Here is a 5,969-nt window from a genome sequence, read left to right on the forward strand (position 1 = left end):
TATTAAAATTTAATAACATTATTCTGTAGTCTGAAAAAGCGATTATCACTATTTAAACATAATGGAATTTATTCTTAACTACATTAATTGGATTACTGACATCTTTCTTAGGTATTGCTGTGTGGTCTACCATTAGCTGACCTGGACTATAAAGTCTCTTTCTGTTATTGAATTATCATGAAAGACTTGCCAGCTTTCTTGCAGTTGATATTTATATGTTAAGACTGGATTATTTATATGATAAAGCTAAATTAGAGTATGGCATAGAAGTTGGTTTATGCTTATTGCATTTGATAAAATTCTATTTTTCTTCAAACAATTCTGTCTTAAATTTATGTTTGACTGCATGCTTATTAACATAAATGTTGTTTCATTTCTATTGGATATTGCAAAATAAGTTATCATCCATCTATTTAATTTAAACCTGAAGCACTTTTTTTCCAGAGATGTTTCTTATAAATAGCATATAGCAAATTACATTTTATTTATTGTAAATTACTTGTTATGATCTATTTTGAACTTATAGTCTGAGTTTATCTCACTTACATTTATTGTTATAATATAGAAGTTTGGTCTTGGCCATGCCTTACGTAAGATATGTTTCCTGATTTCCTCATTCATTCATTCATCATATTTAATTTATAACTTATCATGCTTTTGTTTAATTTTGTGGTAATTTGGGAAATTTTAAAATATTTTAGTTGTGTAGCATTTCCATTGGTTGAATTTTAGTATATATTTAATATATATTTTCTATTTTGACCATTTTAAAGACTGTTTATAATCTTCCTGGTATAGAAGATGAGACTGATTATTGATTTTTTTCTCCCACTGACTACTTCATAATTTCTTTATATCTTTAGGTCTTTTGCTTTATTGATTTTTGGGTTTTGCTGGCTTGTCTTTATTAAGAAGGTGGGGTTACATGTTTAAACTAATACTTTAAGACTTTAAATAATATACTAATATGTTTACTTATTATTCCAAATTATCAGAAATAATATCATTGCTTACTAAAATAGTTAAGGAATTTAATGCTCATATATATATTCCTCAACTTTATCTTGAAGCTGAAAGTTTAGTCTGAATCTCAAGTGTATATTTTATATATAAACATACATGTACAGGTTTTCATACAGACATAAGTTTTCAATTCATTTGGATAAATAGGAAGGAGCACAATTGCTGAATCATATGGTAGGAGTATGTTCAGTTTTCTAAGAAACTGCCCAACCATATTCCAGAGTGGCAGTACATTTCCACTAGCAATGAAAATTCTTGTTGCTCCACATCTTCCTCACTTCCTCAGCATCTGGTGTTGTCAGTGTTCAAGATTTTCTACATTCTAATAGCCGTGTAGTAGTATCTTGGTTTTTTTTTTTCCATTTTCCCAAGATTAAATGATTATTTAAAAAAAAAGCGCACCACACTGTATAGAAATCAATATTCTCTCCTATAATTCTGTGCATCTGGGACTATAGAAGTGTCACTGTCCCTGCCCCACATCTTCAAATTAACATTTTCAGGTCACAACAATAAGTCTTCCAAAGGGGACCTTCCGGAAAAACAAGCTATTTCCTCAGCTCATATTTCCCTCTTTGTGTAGCATGCACCAGCAATCTATCCAAGAAGTATATATTGGGGAGTAAGGAGGGGATCCACCAGCAAGCCCACAGTTGTTGACAGCCATAAGATTAGAGACAAGCACAAAGGGATAGGTCAACATACTGTCAAAAAAAATCCTGTGACAGTTTGGGAATAACTCTTCATTTCACTCATGGTAGAAACCCCACTGTCCAGTGCATAGGTATTGACAAGGTAGGCCAGTGAGTTACAGAGCCACAAAGAAATGATGTCACCTAGGAGGCAAGGAATAAGACCCGCAAAAAATCCGAGGATGCCCTCTTCACGATAGATGGTTACTATGGAGTCATAAAATCTACAGTACTTGTATTCTCTGCCAATGAATTGTACCATAGATCTCAGTGTGATCATGTGGAAGGGATGTGTGATGAGGGTAGCAGCAGAACAGGCCATCATTTCTCGAGTTGTCTCCTTGATAACTTGGTCGAAGGAAGGTGTGACTTCTTTCTGTACATTTCCAGAGCCTAAATCCTCGACCTTGTCACATTCCTGGTAATGCTGTAAAACTTTACCATGGACCACAGTTCCAAGGACACCTGAACACAGTCTTAGAGTCAAGCCTGTGAACAACCCACACTTCCCATCGATGCTCGCAATGTGCTGAGTATAACAAAACAGACCAGGAAGCTGACATACTTGCTGCCAAAAATATTTTGTCCTATTATTGGAGGAAGAGGCTCATATCCCACATAACTGGGACAGGATGGTGAGGCCGGAGCCCCGGAGCACCTGACTGGCTGCATCCGCCCTGATGGCACCCGTGGGCGGACCAATATCCTCTTGTTTGAATATAGAATTGCCTAAAGAAAGACACATGATCTTCAACATATTTTGATATGCTTTTTTGCCAGCATATATTCTTTGGTGAGGTATCTCCTAAGGTATTTTGTCTGTTTTTAAATTGATGTTGCTTGTTTTCTTGTTGAGTTTTCAGAGTTCTTTATATATTTGGGATAACTGTCCATTATTAGATGTGCTTTTGTAGACATGTTCTCCCAGTCTCCTTCTCCAGAGAGTGCCTTTCTCATCCCAGAAGTTGTAGTCTACTCCCTGATCCTTGATGCTTATCTTACTGACAGTATGTTGTCATTAATTTATTCTATCGAGCAAGTCGATCTTTACAAGGAATTTACTTTTGTGATAAAAGACATCTCCCGCACATTTTACTTCTCTTGTTTATTGTATTTGTGGCTGAACCTTTATGCGTATGCTATCTTCTTCTATTCCTTGGTCATATATTGAACATGAACAGGTTTTCCAAACCGTTTTTGTTTTACCATTATTTCCTTTCTGGCACCACTTACCAGAAAACTGTTTTTAACCACTCTTTCAGTGCTGTGGTTTGGTGGCCCTTTGTCTATCTGATATTCTATTGATATTGAGCAGGGAGTGGAAAGTTGTTGTTTCTTGGCATTGTTTGTTTATTGAACACCCTCTTACACATAAAAAAACAATCCTCATCAAATGTAAGTCCATCGTTTCAAGGAAAAATTAGTTTGCTTGCTTGTTTGTGTGTTTTGTGGAAATTCTATTCAGGCTTCATTTTTGTCTCCCCAAATCACTTTTACAGAAACACTAATCCCCATTATTTTGGCTACATAGTGGGTGCAGTTACATCCTCTACACCATCTGTCAAAGGAAGAAAAGAGGTAAATTATGTAAATATTTGGCCAAGCTGTCATTAGTTTTAAATGTAGATGTGTAGAAATACAACTGGAATACGCTGAAAAATCTCCCCCATGGAGAGCCACCTCCTGCAGAATATTTTATCTTATTTATTATCTCTTTATCTGTGTTCTAGTTAATCTCTATTTAAGTCCAAAGATAATTAATTCTTGATGATTATGTTTATCTGATTTTCCCTTTCATGGCTTTCTTTCCAGCTGGGAAAAATAAAACAAAAGCAAAATATTGAATTCTGTGGAATTTCCCTGTCTTGGTTGTGACTTAATTATAGAATCACTATCCTGGTTTAAGCGAGTTTCTGAGTCTTTATCTGCCAAACTGGTGTGGGATGAAAATCAGTTATTAGTTTGAATATTTCTCTTTTGGTATATCTCACTCCTTTCATCAATAATAATTTGGTAATTTTAAAAATTAAAATATATTATTTTTTTCTCTAATTCCACATTAGTTCTCAAAATTTTGGGTGTGACATTGTACCCTCCTTGATGGATTTCTGTAATATATTTTGATACTTTTTTTTTCTAGTTATGTCATTAAGTGTAAGGGGAGAAAAATCTGGGATAGCTTAATATTGCCACAGAATATTGCCACAGAAGAGTCCTAACGTGGATTTTAGAAATCAAATTCTTGGCAAATATTTGCACATAGTAATCTGAGATTGATTTGTGCAAAAAAAAAAAAAAAAGTGCTAAAAATCCTAGAGTTAGACTTTTGGAAAGTGCATTAATTATACTAAGCCATTAGAGTATAATGATTACATAAATAATGAAAAGCCTGAGGAATTATGAAGGTTTAAATTAAATTCTAAATTTTCTTAACTTAAGCTAAGTGTTTTCATAAGCGATTTAAAATAGTTTCATTATATTTAATAATTTTGTAATAGATTGCTGCATTATAGAATATTTAAGTCAGCCGATCTCTTATTAACACACAATTTTATAAAACCTTAGTTTTTGAGTAGCTACTTCTTGTTTTCCTTTTCACAAACACAACATTGTGTGTGAAACTGTATTTACATTAGGGGAGAAGGAGAAAAATCACTGTTTCTTGAGAGTTTCAACAATTGACTAATAGACATTGTTTGGCATCAGTGAACAACATACTTTTTTTTTTAAGATTTTATTTACTTATTCATGAGAGACAGAGAGAGGCAGAGACACAGGCAGAGGGAGAAGCAGGTTCCATGCAGGGAGCCCGACGTGGGACTCGATCCCGGGTCTCCAGGATCAGGCCCTGGGCTGAAGGCAGCGCTAAACCGCTGAGCCATCCGGGCTGCCCACAATATACTTTCAACAAGAAGATTTAGTTTTAATTAATTAATGTATTTGTTTTTAGTTTTCTAGAAATGGGTTCTCCTAAACTGTTTTAGAATAATTGTATTGCATGAGATATAAATGATAAATAAGGGTAGTAAAATGTCTTTTATGTTAAGCAATAAGCTTGTAATTAATGAAATTTATGCAAGATAGATGTCTCTTTCCTTGAACTTCAGGAACCAGGGTACGTTAATTAAGGGCTGAGGTCTGCACATTCATCCACTTTTCTACAACTCCCCACCCCTCCTGTCTTCTCTCTCTCAAATAGCATTTAAAATACTTAGACTAAGTCATATTTTTAATGGAGGCACATGAGAAAAAATGAATAAGACATTCTACTTGCACAAATGAATCTTATCACTTAATACAGAGAGCAGGTGGATTGAGATAAATTAAAATATAACTTGGCCTTTCCCATCTTAGCGATATGGCCACAGTTGCCTTCACCTTCTCCAGTGAATGTAAATTACTGTCTGTTTTCCAGCTTCCAGCCTCAAGACCGTACTTTATTATTTCTTATAAGGCAGGGCTGCTAGCAATGATTTCTCTGTTTTGTTTCTCTTGGAACTTTTATTTCATCTTCATTTTTGAAAATAGTTTTTCTGCCTATCATTGTCATCTGACCACCCTTATTTCTGATGAGAAGTCAGCTATTCATCTTACTGGGATTGCCTTTCACATAGCAAGTAATTTTTTTTCTTTTGTTGCTTTCAGTATTTTCACTTTGTCTCTGGCTGTAAGCTTTGATATATTTGGATGTGAATCTTTAACCTACTTAGATATGTAAGTTAATGTATTTCATCAAATGAGGGGATTTCTGAGTCCTGAGAGAAGAGGTGGAGTTGCTGAAAGACTCAACAGACAGACAAACCCTATGGTCTGTAAGAAGAACACGAGGTAGCAAGTGATTTGTAGCTGGAGGCAATGACTGCATCCACAGATTCAAGAAGTATGTACTACCACAGTGGCTGAAGATGGCAATGGGAACAGAGGCATGGAAGTGAGAGTCCAGAAACTCGATCACAATGCGATCAGAGTCCAGAAGACCCAAGCAGATCTGTGGCTCTCTCCCTGGCTACATCATTGTTCCCTTGCTGTCATACCAGACCCCACACTCTGATCAAAAGAGGAATGGAGGGGGAGAGACTACAAGAGACTAAATATTTTATACTGCAGACATGGAGTTAGCCAAAAGCATATAGGTAGGTAGGTGGGTAGGTAGGTAGGTAGGTTGGTAGGTAGGTAAATGGATATAGCTATTGCCAGTTAAATGAAACACATAGAACAATATGATGTATTTGTCATCAAAAGTGACTATTTTCA

At 35.2% G+C, this 5,969-nt stretch overlaps 1 pseudogene; it reads right to left on the reverse strand.

The window, feature by feature from the left end:
- Positions 1 to 1,445: 1,445 nt before the first annotated feature.
- On the reverse strand, positions 1,446 to 2,280 carry LOC140610978 (mitochondrial carrier homolog 2 pseudogene; annotated as a pseudogene).
- Between the last annotated feature and the right edge of the window lie 3,689 nt (positions 2,281 to 5,969).

Source organism: Canis lupus, chromosome 1, assembly GCF_048164855.1.
Source record: "Canis lupus baileyi chromosome 1, mCanLup2.hap1, whole genome shotgun sequence".
NCBI lineage: Eukaryota > Metazoa > Chordata > Mammalia > Carnivora > Canidae > Canis > Canis lupus.